We start from the raw sequence: 17,351 nt of genomic DNA on the forward strand, positions 1-17,351 counted from the left end.
GTCTTGTTCTTAGACTGATCCCTGTAAATGGCCTTGTAAGGGTTAATTTTACTGCTCTAATCATGTCTGCTGAAGTTTTAGAACAGGCTTTTGTCTTTCAAAAAAATGAAGTTTTTTTTTTGAAAAAAGTCAGAGATTCTCTTCACTGCAAGTCAATCAAACTGTAAATAGGGACACTCTTCATCAACCCCAGCTCAGCAAAACAATTCTTCCCTTGTTTGAGAATCCACTGAAGGGCACAACTGTTCAGGAAAGGGTGAGTTATTCCCATACTAGAGTCTGAAACCACATTTTTTTTAAAGCATTAAACTTGAAGCACAGATACCTCTTTTCACATGGAATAATTGTTAATAACAATGAAAATGTGAAATTGACACTTTTTACAGGAGTTCTGAATGACATAAATTTAAAATATGCATCTAAATAAAATATGTTGTATTAATTGTATTACATTAATATAACATTATTTCATGAGTTATGCTATTATTCTAGTATGATTTTAATAGCACTTATTTTTATACATACATGGAAGCATGATCCTGCTTTCCTGGCATAAATCATATTTTTACGTGCAATTTGTTCTGTCCTTTTCTGTTATTTGTATGGATCTTAAAATTTTGATGTGATCATTTCTCAAGTTTAAAGAGGCCAGCTAATGTGCCCACACAATGAACTAAATTAGAAATAAATTAAATCCTCCACCGCGTGTCCTTCTCACCACTCCCTACTATATTGTAGTGGCAGCATGAAACTTATTTATCACTGTAAGGAAACATAAGCAGCTATTCAGAATAAAGGAGACACCCTCCTTACCTTTGTGCAAACACAATTGTTGTGCAGTGTAGAACTGAGCTTTCTGCTCTGCAGAGAGGTGAGTGAAATGATAATCTTTTCAAGGCTTCTGCAGAAAAGCAATTGAGGCACAAAGAAAAGGAACATGTGCACTTTATTTCCTTAGTGAATTTTGAATGTTTTGTGGTAAAATATTTTCTCTTTATGAGTACTAGAAATGTTGTAGTGTTAGCACTGCTGGAGCTGTCTTTCACCAGAACCATCAAGCACAGTTCCTGGTCCTTTAGGCAGAGGAGAAATTAAAGGGTAATTGTACTTTTTTGGAAAGACTTACATCCCAGATTGAAAAAAATCAAGCCATAAAAAGATAAAATCTAAACATTTTCTGATGCTGTCTTGTTGTGTCATATCATGTAAGAAAATGACCAGGTTTTAGTGGCTGGCAACAATAGAGGAAAAGTAAGTATGTCCTCCTTGAGGTAGCCTCTGTAACAGAGATCAAGATTTAAAAATCTTAGCATCTCTTCTACAAGTTGCTCAAAAAATTTAAAATTAGGAAACATTTCTGAAAGCTACATTCACTATTACTTATTGAATTCCAGTAGGTGCTTTTTAAAATTGTGTGCTGTGAAAAAACCCTGAAAAATTTTCAGTTGAAAATTGAGTTAGTGGATTGATCTCTATTTCTGTGAATGTCACTTATTTATTTAACAGTCTTCACAAAATAACTTTCAGGCTGCAAGTTGTTTACACATTCCTCTCTGTAATCTGAATCTAGATGTGCTGGTTTTGCTCCTTGCTGTGTGAATAAATGACAGGTGACAACACAAGCCCCCATCCCCTAAGCACACAAGTGACCTTTCCTCACATTATATGTCAGTATGAGGTTTTACACATTCCCAGTCCACTATATAAATTAAGCAAATATATATACCAGGGAATAAACAATATGTAAAGACATGGCTGAAGCAAGAATTTATCATTTGAAAGAGTCAAAACTAATGTGATGATATTTAACCTGTTGTAACACACTGGAATGCAACAAGGATGCAATTTCTTTTATTGCATTCTTGGTGTGTTTGCAGATATTTCACAATGTCATTGAAACATCTGTTTATAAAATGGCATCTAGAATACCTATACAAAATGTAAAACAAAACATCTCAACCTATCAAATTTTATGAACTGGAATACAGAAGAACAGTTCAGAGGAATAGCTAGGAAATGTATGCACTTTGCTGAAGGCCATATGCAAAAAATAGCAAATGGAATGAAGAGAAAAGAAGAGCAGGATTATCAAAACACATTTTCTTGTCTGAAGATCCCGAGCTGTGCAAAACTATTTCAAAAGTATGCTTAGCCTGTTGAGTGGAAAACCAAAACTTTGAGTAAGGCACTTTTGGAACCTCATTCTCAGAGCCAGCCATGTGAGAGACAGAGTATCCCTAAGCAGAGGAGTGTTGGGGTGGGGGGTCTGCACCTGCCAAAGAGCCCACAGGACCATGGCTGGGAGTGACAGACAGGAATGAGTTGGGAAGGACAAATGGGGCAGGTGGGTGGAGGGACCAGTGCGAGAAGCATGGCTCGAGACACCACTGGAAGGAGGAGAGTCCCCCGAGAAACCCTCGCTGGAGCTGGGACACTCTGGGGCTGTGAGCACACAGGGTCAGGGACATCCTGGAGGGGCTGCAGCCCAATGGGACCCCTGCTGGAGCTGAAGTGCAGGGAGAAACCAGAGCAGGGGATTTGGGGTTGTTCAGCCTGGAGAAGAAAAAACTCAGGGGAGACTTTAGTGAGGCCTTTCAGTAGCTGAAGAGGGATCTTTTACAAGGGTAAGTAGGGATAGGACAAGGAGAAATTTCTTTAAACTGAAAGAGGCAGGTTTAGATTAGATATTGGGAAGAAATTCTTTGCTGTGAGTGTGGTGAGACACTGGCACATGTTGCCCAGAGCATTTGTGGATGTCCCATCCCTGGGTGTTCAATGCCAGGCTGGATGGGGCTCTGAGCAACCTGATCCAGTGGAAGCTCTTCCTGCCCGTGACAGGGAGGTTGGAGCTAGATGATCTTTAAGGTCTCTTCCAACCCAAACCATTCTGTGGTTCTACAATGATTCTAGGAGGAAAGAGGAGGAAGGAGCAGCAGGAAATGTCTGTGTAGGTGTTGCGGTGTGATATCATGACTTGCCTCAGTTTCCCCTGGTTTCTCCCTGAAGTTTCTTTCCCCAGGTGGGGTGTCAATCACCTCTCCCTTTCTCCACCCTTGACTCCTGCTGGGCACTGTCTATCAAACCAGAAATTCCAAGGAGAGTGTCAAGCAATTGGTAGGTTCAAAGGATGCTCTCCACCCCCTGGGGGGCCACTGGCCCACCCAGGTGTCCCTCTCACCTGAGACCCCCTCCCCCTGTGCCTGGTTGGTGCTCCCTGGGTCCCCTCCCCTGCCCCAGTATCCAGGTAAAAGGGCAAGCAGATCATGCAGTGGGAGGGTCTGGTGGAGAGTTCTGTTGGAGAGGTCATGGGAGTTATTGCAAGATTCAGAGGCTGTGCCACCAAAATAAAAACTCTGGATTAAAAACTCTCCATCAGGACCCACTCCTTTCTTCACCTCACCTTAAATGTTTCTCCAGCTCAGGAAGGCCCGAGGAGTGACCCCCTCAAAGCAAGCTCCAGCCATAAGCACTGGAGCTCGGGACATGCCCGGATTGTCCCCACGTGCCCAGCTGCAGGCACAGGCACTGAATAGCGACTCTGGGGAGAAAGGACCACAGGTGCCGCTGTTTGGTCAGCAGCCGAGGCCAGACACACCAAGGCAGTCCCGTCAGTAATATTGGTACACTCCCATAGTAGAGACAGCAGTTTCCTGGACAACCCACTGTCTCTCCAAAGGAAGTAATAGGGCCAGCACCATGGGCTGTGAGAGCAAGGGAAGGCAGGAAAAGAGCCATTGGAATGAAACTGAAAGCAGAGAAGGGAATGAGAGATTTTTTTCCTCAGTGTTTGTTTAATTGTTTTTCTTAATACTTGAAACAGTAATTAAAAATTGATGTTAATTGGCAATAAATTACATGAAGTGCAATTCCCCAAGCTGAAACTGCTTTGCCCACAGCAGGTCCTTATCCTGAAACATTTACTTCTGATGGTGCTACTGAGGAGAGGTTTCAGTGATGCACAGAGCAGACATGCGAGGAGGAGGAAGCTTCTTCAGAAATAATATGGTGGAAATTCTCAAAGTATTGGAGGAACATGCCCTTGAAACTATTACAGTACATGGGGTAACCTTTGAGGAGGGCTGCCTGCTGCCAGGGTTATTTAGAGTTTTAAATCTTTATTTAAACTACATTATCAAAATGAATGTAAAATAAACTACTAGAATGCCTTCTCCTTTTCTGTACCGAGTACATTTGACAGGGGAAAAGGAATCCACCTATTATCTGTCTGATGAGTAAATGCAAAAATAAATCCTTATTATGAAGCTTTCTTATATAGATCTGGTCCAGATATTAAGCCACTATATCTTGCCTCTAAACTGCATTATTCCCCAGTGCAAACTGAAATTTTCACGAGGTGGCATTTCCTACTACACATTTGAATTTATGTATATGCCTTGTATATAGTAAGGCACACAGCATTCAACATATATCAGTAAAAGCCTTTGATTTATTTTTCCTAGAACTAGGTCACATAAAGCATTCATTTTAGGATGAGGATATATATACCTATTTTACTGGCATCTTTGACTCTGAATGAGAATACAGAGCTGTGTTAAAGAGATATTTGTCAAGCAAAATAATGGCTTATTGTTTTTCTCTGAGTTAAAGGTGATAATTACTCATGGTTTATATGAAGCCATCAGTAATGTAGAGCTTCTCTGATATTGCTATCCACCCTGTAGGCACCCCTGTAAATTCACCCCCAATGCCTGTTAATATTTTGGAAGTGGTTGATTATCCAGAGAAAAAAATGAGTTATGGTGGGAAACGGCCTCCTGTGTCTCAGAGTTCAGAATTTTATCACTGCAGATAGCCATACTAGGTAACATCTTTCCTCCATCTCATCATTCCCCAGGTGAAAACTCCAGTTTTGCTGAAACTCATTATTCAAGAAATTCTCTCACTTGGGTGAAGAATAGACCCTTATCTGCATGGAGTTGTTGGATAAATGTCAATGCTCAGTTTATACTCATTAATTCATGCACCTACGGCGACCTTTTATTTAAAGAGCTCCACTTATGGTTCACCTTAAATCAGGTACTTAAAAAGCACAAAACAAATATACTTCCAAACTTTATAAAATTGTCTAAAACACCACATTTTTTTTTTCAAATTCTCATCTAATAAAGTAGGCTTTTATTTCCCCCAAATAACTTCATTGCAATTTGCAGCCTGTGTTCATCTTTGAATATTAATATTCACATTATTGCAAATGAAACCAAGGCAGAACCCTGTTGCTGAAGTATTCACCTGAACCTCATCAGAGGATCACTTTTGCCTTTTTTCTTGACTATGTTACAGAAGTAGTAATATTATGACCGATTAAATCAGCAAATGCAAATGTTAGTAAATTTGCAACATTGAGGAGGTAATGGATTTTTAAGAGGCTAGATTTAATAAAGAGTTAATTCAGCTGTTCAGATTTTTTTTGTCCTTTCATGCCAGACACAGATGGGACTAGGTGCAGACAACACTTTGTAGCAAAGCTTACACTGATTATAACTGACTGGCTGACCTCTTTGCTCTTTGAGTTTCTGTGAGGCACAGAGAAAATAATGAGTGGAAGGTAGAGAAGGTGCAGGAGAGGGAGTTCATAGGTTTACCCACACTGCATGCTCCAGAAGAGGCACATTCTCAGAGAAATGCAAACTCAATCACTTTCCTTAAATGACCCTTCAGCCATGAAATAACTTATTTCCAGTCTGTTTCTAGCTGTGTTTGGCTTCCTATCTTGCACTGAGTGGTGGAGCCAGGGCTGTTCCTGAGGGCTGTTAACTTTTGCTGGACTAGCTGGTTTTGGGCCCTGCAGATGGGAATGTGGTGTGAGATGTGGTAGGTATGAGTGGATAATGCAGTGAGGCAGGGCTCCCTTTAAACTGGGATGGAACTGAATAAATGAGAGGGGATGCTGTTAAAACTGTGACTTGTTACCTCTTTTTCCTCTTGCATTTCACCAAGCAGGGTGAAATCTTCTATGAGTCTTCTTCAAGCTTTAATGAGACCCTGCTTTCCACTAATTGAACTCTAAAAGGAAATATCTCAGTGAATAAATTCCAGCAACCAAGCTGAACTAGACTGTGTGAATGTTAAACTCTTTTTGCTAGAAAGATTGACACTAAAGCTCTATTGGGCTGCATGTCTATTCACACTGGCACAGAGAAGTCCAAGGAATTTCTTTTATCTCAGAAGAGGCTGCAGTACTTTACAGGTATTAATCTCACAGGAATGCGTTTGGGGTCTGCCCTATGGATAGGCCTGAATAGATATGGATAGCCTGAAGGATATGTGTAAAGCAGAGGTGGAGGTTGGGTATTCCATTGGCAAGGGCAGCTAAAACCTTTCCTATTTGAAGACTCTCAGGATGGACCTCTTGCCATCAAGTGTTACAGTGCAGGCTGCTTCAGTGGCAGCAAACAATGAACACAATAAATAGTGCTCTTTAAAAGAAATTTACTGCCATTTAGGTGTGTGATTTTTGGAGGGAAGGAGAGAATTTTGGAGACAATCATATGTCATGGTTCCCTTGTAGATGACATATCAGATCTTGGAGCAGAGACTTTAGAACAAAAGACACAGGTTTTTCCTTGTGACCACAGGAGGTCTGACTGATTTTGCTTCCTTGTTCTCTTCAGTGAAAGGCAGAAGTGAGACTGAGCACACCAGCTAGTGAGCAACAGAATGGAGTGAGAATGAACACACCAACTAGTGTGCAACAGAATCCAGAAGGAATGAGCCCCAGGTTCCCTTCCAGTGCCCACCAGTTCACATGCAGCATCACTGATCTCAGATGTGCAGCTGCAGAAGAATGATACATAGGGAATGGGACTTTGCATTGGCTGAATGTGGCTTCTCTTAAAATGTAAAAGTTTCCTTGTTCATTTTTTGTGCTCCTGCTGACATCACAGCTGAGCAAACACCCTCCTGTCAATTGGCACGTTCTTTCCTTTTCCTTGCAAGGTCTGAGCTGGGAAAAGTAGATCCACCTAGTTTGGAGACCCAAGGGAAACTAAGAGAGCAGACAGCCAGCTCTGTCTATGTCTTGTCTGCAACAAAGAACCTTTCCTTTTCAAATGAACACAAATTTTTTTATGAGGAAGGTATAGTTGGAGATGGATCAGATTAGTGAGGGGACTACAAGCTATAAACACAGAATGCAGTGATTATAGGTGGGCAGCTCAGTACTGGTTGTGTTTTGACAATGGATTTTCACATTTTGCTCAGCTCAAATAAGAACTGTAAAACTTTGTTGTGGTTTTTGTTATTTTTGCATTTTCTTTATGGCTTAATTACTTTTCATGTCAGAAATAAGGTATGCAAGCTGACAACAGAAAAGTTTGAGGTTCTAGAAAGATGTAGGTGTAGTTTGATTTGAATTGAAAATGATGGTAGTTCTGGGAAAATGGTGCTGTTCTGGATTGAGATCTTTCCTAGTCACATTCAGTCCTATGACAGCATCAAAAATTTACTTTCATATTTTTTTCTGGGTTGCAGTAAGTGACTTAAACAAGCTCTTGAGACCCATTGGAAGAGTGCTCATTATTAAAATCCATTAATATGATACATCCTTTTAAAAGGTCCTTAAGTTTGGAGCTTTGCCTGCAATCAGTCTATCAAAACATTAACCTGGTGATTAATTCAAAGGACACTAAGCAAATTTTGTTTTTGTCTCCTCCTCTGATGCCCACACATTTGCCTGTACTGCTCAAAATTAGAATATTTCTTTCTTCCTTCCCTTTGTAGAGGTAATTCATTTGCCAGAGAATGTGTTTCTCAATTATGGACAAACAAAAATCTGAACTAGCTCTGAATACATTTGAAAGTTACCCACAGAAAAACCCCCCAAATCTCACTTTGGAAAGACTTTCCATATCAAAAAAGTACAAATCACAAGATTTTCAGGGGGTGGAATAGGTCAGAGCAATTGCAGATGAAATTCAAAGGATTGCAGAGGACTTTGAAAGAAGTCAGGAGTTGTAACATAGAAATAATCTTCTACCTATTCCTTTCCTGTCACATAATTGTGCTCCTTGAATCAAATGCTCCTTGAATTGCTATATGTTGTCTTCTTCACTGGAATTTTAAAGCTTACATTTCATGGGCACTTAGTGCCCATGCTCTCTCCTCTGATATTTTTACTGCAATTGTTATGGTGTCAGCTGTGCTGATCCCTTCAGAGGACTGGTCTTAAAAGTGTGGGTACACACATTCAATATTTATATAGCCTTTTATCAGGATGCTGGATTTATTAATTTACTTTCTGTATCAGTCTAGAAATGAAAGGAGTATTATTACAGGAGCATTGGCTTTCTTCTTGTTTTAAGATTTCAAATAGAAAACAGAGTTACCTTTTAAAACATACCCTTGATAAGAAATGAACTCCAGATCTGTGCCACTTGAATAATTTAGCCTGACACATAGAAAATAGAGCAGCTTAAGTTCTCCACGGAAGCAGTTTACTTAAGAAAGAGGACACAAATCAAACTAGTTGCATATTTAAGTGTGACTGCACCAGTGTGTAAACCTCACCACACTATCACATTAACTTTTGATAGCCATTAAAGGAAGATGACATATTTTCTTTCAGCTTTGGTCATTTAGAAGGTATATGGAAGATTTCCTTCCCCCTGCAAGCCCACATTATGCAGTCCTGGGTTTTTTTTTTAATCCAATCTCTCTGTGTCAGAAGCACAGCAGTAAGTCTGCTTCTCTGTATGAGGGAAATTGTTTTCTACTAACTGATGACCTCAGCATAGCAGTTTCTTTTCCAGCACATCAAAGCTCACAGTCAGACTTGCTGCAGCAAGTGCACTTTTGAGTGGCTTTATGACATATAAAGACCCTCTTTGGCATTCATACTGTGCTTTTCTATTGTTTACAAGCTAGCAGTGAATTATTTATGGAAGTTGCTGGAGATACGACTCTCCTTTTGCCCAAAAGCTGTATTTTATCTTCTGGTGAGATTTTATGTGAAAGCTATTTTGGGGGTTTATGTCCTTTTTACATTTATTTGACAGGTTTTATGGTACCGATCCCTTGATTCAATTTTTTGTTACTGATAAAATCATTCTCTGAAAACGATTATGAAAAGCAGCATAGCTTTAACTCAGCTGATGATATTTTGCTTTGCTTTTCTGTTTTTGAGTGATTTCAGATATGATCATATTGAACAAACACATGAATATTCTCAGCAAAGGAGCAGCTATTTTGTTTCTTCAGATAAACTTTAGATCTTGAATTCCTTTATAGTCTATGGTGAAAAATAGCCATTGAAATTAATCTGACTCCAAGATACTGAATTGTTCTCAGCAGCACAGGAATGTTCATAGTGAAATAGTGAAAAATGTGGCATGATCACATGATTATGATCATGGCTGATTGGATCAAACTTTTTTTGGGATTGGCGTGACTTTTCAGCTTATACATGTAAAATTTTGTATGGGAGGTGTTTTGAATATATATAACATGGGATTTTCAGAAGTGGGTAGGACCATTAAAAACCCGTTCAATTTCATTGTAAGAGAGCAGGATTGGCACTGAGTGCTTTAGGAACACTATTTTTAGTGTGAGCTGTTCCTCTGTTGGTTTCTTCTCATTTCTCTTTGAGGAAATATGTGATCTTTTGAAATGCATCATGACTGCCAAATCTTAATCTGAAGGACTCAGCTGAGTTGCCTAAACATTGGCATCCAGTTTTATCTGAGATGCCAGAGAGCATCCCTGACATCTGAACAGGGCTGACAGATTACTCAAGGAAGAAGGGAACTAGATGTACTGCTGGTTGAGCAGCTGAAGTCCAGCCAGAATATCCTAGAACATCTCAAATGGCATCAGCAGTCTGTGCTTAGGATGTGAATCATACCTTAATTTCCTTTGTGGTTTCCTTCAACTGTCCAGGTATGGTACTGAGGGAAAAGAAATTGGAATCAGCTTTGCTAATTACTTTTGCTGTAACAGAGGCTTAGTGGAAACATGACACTTCCCATTTATTGTCACAGTAGTTGAAATTTCCTGTTTGACTGATGTCTTGTATTTACATGTAGCTTTAAAGATTTCCATATGCAGGGACCTGTTTCATGGAAAGGCATTGGCACAGGTCTTGGCAACACAGCCCAGCAAATAGAACTTGGTCTTTACCTCAGTAGCTGAGGGCCTGGCATTTTATAAAGACCTAGTGCCTACTTGATTGACATTTTTAAATTTGCTTCTAAATCAAGGCCTCCCCACTCAGTCAACCACCCACAGAATGACATTTCAGAAATAAAAGTGTAACATCTCTGCAGATATGTCCCTGGTTACTGAAGCATCTCTCAGTCTCCAAGATAATTACAGCTTTACCTGTGAGCTATGGTTCTATGTGAAGCAGGACCTTGTCTCTCAAAATAACAAAATACTCAAAAAGGCAGATATATTTTGGTCAGTGACTGTAAGACCTATTTTCTGCCTGAGTTAGGAGTCAATGTAGATATATGAGGGAGCTAAAACCAGTAAGGGATAAGGCTTACTGGCCCTCAAGGGAAGTTTTCATGCTTGCTTATACCAAAGTTCTGCATATAGAGCTTCCATCACATTCAGCTATACCTGTATGTGAGGCAGATATTGATGCAGTCGAATATCGCAACCAAAATTAAGAAATGACCAACCAGTACAAAAAAGCTCAAAGCGAAGAGAAAAATGCTGGGTAGCAAGTTATTTCAAAGGAATTTTGAAATTCCAAAATAGTTAAAAATTTCCTTAGGAAATTAATTAGAAAAGCTATTTATTCTTTCCATAATGTGCAAAATTATTCTTAATTTCAGCCAGTATTTGTCCTATCAGTACTACTACTATTACTATATGCTACCACAAGTACTACAACAGCATACTAACTAGAAATATACCTGGTTTAACTCACTTGATTTCGAGTACCTGTATTTTTTTTCTTAAGCACAGGGCATGGTCAGGCCTACTGTCTTAGAATATCCCCTTAAGGTTTATCAGTAAAAAGTAACCCTGTGTCCTTCACTGGAAAGTTGATTGTTTTGTTCAAACACAGTCTATTGCTTCTCCCCTTCCAGATTTCCACTTAAGAGCAGTGATGTTTTATTCTTGGTTCTTTAAATTCAGCAGACAAGCTTCTCACATCTGGTCAATTACCTGTGTCCTACTTGCCCTTTCTGTCTAATCCCTCTCTTATATACAAGTCCTTTATGATGTGACAGTTGAACATTAAAAACAATGTGAGGTTAGATCAGAGGCAAGCTGGAAGTAACCCCTGTCTGAATGACAGATGCCTGTGCTGTACTTACATTTTGCTTCTCTAGCACAAATGCCCATAAAGATAATGTTTCATATATGACTTTACAGAAATTTAATTTAGAATGAAATTTGTTAAGAGACCTTTTAAAAATTAAAAACATTGAAAAAATGAATTCTGCATAAATGAGTTTGGTATTTATTTGCAATGTTTGCTTAAAGCTATAAGATCTTGTAAAATTCTTGTTAGAAATGACTGAACAAACCCTGGATTTGATGCTTGGGCAGTGAAGTAAAAATAAAGCACCTTAAATGCCTTGTGCTGATGGATGACACCTCTCTGTTCTGTTTATGAGTGACTTTAGTGCCATAATTCTGTGACATTTCAACGTGGGACATTTTTTAACAGATCTAAGTTAATTTCTTTACAGATCTAAGTTAATTTTTCTTTTTTTTCCCAGTACCTCAGCCTTTCATACTCACAGTAAAAGCAACAAAGACTGTATTCCAACATTGTAGTTATGACCAAAATGTGCTTGGATTGGGCATAACAGAAGTGACCAAGAACAGGTGTCCATGGAATAAATATTTCTGAATAACTGTAAGTTTTTGCTGGGGGCCATGGGATAGACTAAGCCAGTGTCCTGGTTCTGGCAGGACAGGGACAGAGTTAATTTTTGCAGAAGAGGGAGGGGCATGGCCAAGACATGGAGGTTATTTTATACCACCTCACTCATTGCCTGTGTCAGGGGGAAGGGAGTGTCTCCTGGGAGGGGTTATGTCTCATATGTCCCATAAATATGTCTGATATTTATGTATATTTACATTGTATTTACTCAGGAAATGTGCTCCTGTGCCTAAGTCACAGATCTCCAGAGATTTGTCTTATTCTTCTCTTTACTATTTAGTTAATCATAAATGATTAAAAAAAATCCAAATTGTGGTCTGAGAATGACCAGGGTATTGCAAAGCTGTGGAAATTGTTTTCTGGGTTAATTAAACTGTGTTTTCAATAACAGCTAGAATTTGAAGCATAAAGGGTGCATGACTATCTACAAAAAATGAAGAGAGCAACCAATGGCCCACTCCTTATTACCACATTGGAGCGTGATACATTCTGTCATTAGTGCAGATGGGGTGAATGAAGACTGCAGGTACTGATTCCCAGTCCCAACTAATTTTCATTCTGGCTATTCCAGTTTGCTTGGCTTGCTCGTTCTTTCAAAAGCAGCAGTTTTTCAGGCACACTGCATAATACTCAAGACTAATCTAACATAGCGTTAACTGAAAATGTTAAAAATACATTTTAATTTTTTGCCAACTCTAAGTATAAACCTTATGATAAATGAAGAAAGGATATTTATGTCTGTGTTTTCAGAGCTCTCAGAGGAAATCTATACATTCGTACTATACTCCCCAACCCAGTGCCATTTCCATGCCCTTAACATGATATTTATTCATTGCAAATTAAAGTCTTATCACTTCTGCTTTCAATTCCTCTGTAATAGCGGAAGCAGCAATCTAAATAGGTTGCTAGATTCCAATGACATATTCATTAGTACTGAATTATTAGTTTAGCACATCCTGAAAATAGGGACTGCTTAGTACATTTTTGCAGATGTCACTTTGCTGTGGGCACAAACCAGGAAAGGAATGACTACAAAACAAGCTGCTCCAGTTCTGTGCATACCAGTTGTTTTGGTACTGTACCCTTGTTTCTTCTTCCAAATAGAATTCCTCTGACAGGGTTTGCCTGGCACAGCAAAGGCATAAGTTTATATCTGGAAGTCAAACTAAGAGAAAGAAGGGGATTCAAAACTGTTGGGTGGAATGTTCTCTGAATAGAAGACACATCAGAGAATAAAACCCACTCTCTGCAATGTAACTGCTGTTTTAAAATGGTAAAAAACCACATAAGTTCACATAGCACCATATGGTGTTGAGTTAAATCTGCTTCATAGTTTTGAATCAAGAACATATGCACCCAATGAAGTGGCAGTTGTTATAGAAAATATGACTGTTTTGTTAGTAAATAACATTTGAAAGCTACAAACAGTCCCTAATTTTTTCTTCTGCAGTAGATTATTATGCAGAACAGCTACTACCAGGAATGAGCATTTAAAATCTATCGACTCCTAATCACTTTAGAGAGCGAAGGAGCTGGCTCGGTGTGCGTGAGACTCTGCACAAACTTGCTTGTCAGAGGAGATCACATAAATACATTTGTTATACTGCAAGTGGCATTTTAATGTTTCAGTGCCACCTTTTTGAATGAGGAGTGATCAGGCTGTCAATCAGAGTGGAGCAAGAAAAACAGCCCCTTTTTTGTCAGATGCATTTTCCCATTTCATCCCATATATCTCACATGAGTAAATCAAGACATGAATGGTGCTAAGTGCAGGCTAAGCCAGGATACTCAGCCTTTCTTGTTTACTTATTCCACTGGGGCAAAACTGGAGCTTTTTTAGCACGGTGCTCTGAACCTGGTGCACAGGTGTTGGTGCTCTGTACTGGGTGGTGGTGAACCAGTGTGCCCCAGGCACCTGGCAACCTGGTGACTTTGTACACTGTCAATATTTGGTGACATCTCTGTGGAGGAGTGGGAGAGGGACAGAGAGCTGTAGAGGACAAGACATAGAAAGAGATTTCTGAGGATATAGCAAGGACTCAGACAAGTCTCTGCCTTGTTGTTAACTGGCTTTTACTGTGTCTAGTCCCATTCTGAATTTGGGAGCAGTAAGAGGATATTTTGGGTCCCTGCCAGGATTCACATAAGGAACTGTCCACACTCAAATACTTCATCGGCTTCAGTGCTAGTGCTGTCTAAAATAGCAACTGCAGTTTCTGAAGAGCAGCATGTCTGTGTGCTGTCAGGGATGTGATAAAGGTTCAGAGAGAAAATCAGTGTGGGGAGCCCAAACAGCACCCTGCTCAGCTGCTGCCAGGCTCAGCCCAGGAGCTGTCAGCCCACCTTAGGCCCACTTGCACAAACACAGAGGAGCACAGGGGCAAAATGGCAGGTAGGAGTGGACCTGAACTGAGGATTCCTTAGGAATCACCGCCTGTCTGGCCCTCTCCCAGGGTCCCCCAGCAAAGCTCAGCCCCAGTGTCCAGGTGTGAAGTCTGTTACCATGGAGCAGCACACTGAATCACCTTTTGGACTAAGAGGGTGACTGCCTAGGGACGAGACCCCTTGTGTGATGCAGGGGACAGGCAATTTGGCATTTCACAAGATTTGCGGGGAGGAATCAAAAGAGTGAAAAGGGAAATGTTTCGATGATACAGGGAGGAACAAGATTGGGAAATTTGAGGTGCATGCAACACAAAAGGGCTTGTTATATGTGAATTATGGGCTGGTTGGCCTGTATGTCTGGCCATGCCCCATGCCTGCTCAGCAGTCTGTCCTGTCTTCTCATTAAATTCCTTCCTAACTGTTTCCTGGGTCAGTGACCCTTTGTTCTGTGTACATACACGTGTACATGCATGTGTTCATGCATGGGGGTGCGAGTGCAGCAGCTGCAGTCGGAGCATGGGCTGGAGCAGCGCTGTGTCCCTGGTGCCCTGGCTGTACGAGCGAGGCCTGGGAGCAAGGGGGTCTCTAAGGGCCAGCTATGAGTGCAAGAGTGCCTGTGTGCCTCTAAAAGCTGAGGCTTAGGGCACAGGAGGATGGCAACTGGGACCTGGGAAGTGCCAGCTCTGTGTGTTTGTGATTGTATATGTGTTTGTATATGTGTGCATGGTGATTTGCACTAGGAACTGCAGTGGGATCACAGCTTTGGGGTTTCATATGTCCAGGTTCCAGTAGCTGAGGAAGCTGAGATTGAGAGAGAGCTACTTGTCAGGCTGTCTAAGACCAGCCACTGACACACAGAAACACGCAGGTATATTTGTATATATTTATGCGTATATAACTGTGCACATAGTGTATGTGGGGTGTGTGTGTTCAGTGTGTGTGCATGTCCCTGCTGGGAATAGATCTTTAGCCTCACTTTAAATTGAGCCATGGGACATGGAGCAGCCTTATCTCTGTCAGGGTTCTGAATCCAACTTGATATATTTTACTCTAACAAATTCATTCTGTATTATTTTATTCAACTGTTTGTTTCCTCACTCATCAGTCATGTTAAAAGCCCAGTGTTAAAAGGACAGCTTTCAAGTGCAGCAAATGTCTTACAGTAGTGCTAGTGCTGTATTTTAGTAACACATATCTCTTTCTGAACCCATGCCATTAGAAGTAATTATTTAATGCTCCATCCTGCTGGACCACATGGATGCTGGGATAGACCCATGTGGTACCAAGAAATTGAAACTTTTTCTTATCTCACGAGCAACTGACCAGGAACAGAGTGCATGGAAATAAGCTCATGACAGCTGTGAATTGCCACAACTTTTGCTCAGCTCTCCATGGGGAGGAATGACTGCCTTTTCTCAATTAATCCTGACAGCAGAAAAATTGGACATGTGATAGCTGCCTTGACAAATATCTTGATCATAGTGCTTAATCTTTCCTTGACAGTCTTCACAATGAAACATAACTCCTATCTTTAAGCTTGACAAGATCCTGGAGAGCTCAAACTAATTGGTAATGTTGAAGTCTAAAACTTTGAAAAAGTGTTTACAGGGTATAGTGGCATATATCTAAGTACAAAATTCTTTAACACTGCTAAGGCACTGTGTTATTCCATTCTCTGCTGAGGGCAGTTGCTTTGCTGCTGCTTTTGCTGACCTTCCTTTCTCTCGTTTTTGCAGTGCTTGCTCAGGTCTTCTTTTTATAATTCCCCTCCTGTACTGTAGCATGACTGTGTTTGAATTTACAAGATGATATTTGGTGAGTAGCTGATCTCTAACTAACTGGGGTGCTCATCCTAGTCAGCATTTTAGCTTTTAGATGAATAAAGCATGAATTTGCCTTCAAGGTTCTGTGAAATTGTGACTGCAATATTTAAGAAAACATCTTTGGCTTCTTTCACGTCCTTGCCCCCTTTTGCCCAAAAGAGGGCACTCTATACCTGAATTTCTTTCAATTCTTTTTACTCTTTTTTTTTTTTTTTCTTCCTTACATTATTCCATACATGATTTTGTGCAATCATTAATTGCACAAAAGACAGTGCCACTTTGTATTTACAGTACAAAATATGTGGCTCTCCCTTGTTCATCTCTAATGAGAATCATTCAAAAAGTAGGGAAAAGAAAAACATTCACTGTAATGCAATAAATAATGAAGTACTTATTCCTTTTCAGTTCCTCATAAGACAGGAACTGCCTCACAGTCTGACCTATAGTGCTAACCAGGAGCAATTTCATTTGGGAAGCAGAATTTGGGCTTTCCCGTGGTGGAAGCATAAAATAATCCAGGCTTATGCTTTTGTGTGGCACTGTGTTGGGCTTCCCTCTCTTGATCTTAGTGCTTCTTGGGACAAATGTATCACAGAATCATGGAATCAGAGCACCAAGCTGGAAAATACCTCAAGGATCCTCTGGTCCAATATGTCTCATCAAAAGAATGGTTAGAAAGATGGGTAAGCACCCTATGTAGCTGAATTGTAAAAGAATCCTCAATCTGGGGAGGATTGTTGTGGAATCTCCCACTTCCTTGGGGAGATTATTCCAATGACTGATTGCTTTCACTGGGAAAATTTTTTTTTCTTATGTCCAGTAGAAATCACCCCATGACCCTTTGCCTTTTCCCTGGGATTCCTTGTAAAAGTGGAGGTACCCATGACCCTTTGCCTTTTCCCTGGGATTCCTTGTAAAAGTGGAGGTTTCCAGGTTTGTGGCCACCCTGTGAGTACGAGAGCATGGTGACAAGGGTTCCCCATGGCCTTCTTTTCTCAGGGCTGAGCAAACCCATGTCTCTCAGCCCCAGCTCATACAAAATTGCTTGTCCTTTGGTTGTCTTTGTGGCCTTTCTCTGGACTTTCTCTGCTGTGTTCACATCTTTTTTGTGTAGCAGGGACCAAAACTGAACATGATATTAAGGCAGTGATCTGATCATTAGGGTGGGATAAGGATTTCTTTGCCTCTGCTGGTGATGACATTTTATATCAGGGTTTTACCTCTATCTATCCCTAAACCTCTCTCTGTTTTTCTAACACATCATCTGTATCTGCCACATTATC

The sequence above is a fragment of the Pyrgilauda ruficollis genome, unplaced genomic scaffold (genome assembly GCF_017590135.1).
Source record: "Pyrgilauda ruficollis isolate IOZ18807 unplaced genomic scaffold, ASM1759013v1 scaffold29, whole genome shotgun sequence".
In the NCBI taxonomy this organism is placed as follows: Eukaryota; Metazoa; Chordata; class Aves; order Passeriformes; family Passeridae; genus Pyrgilauda; species Pyrgilauda ruficollis.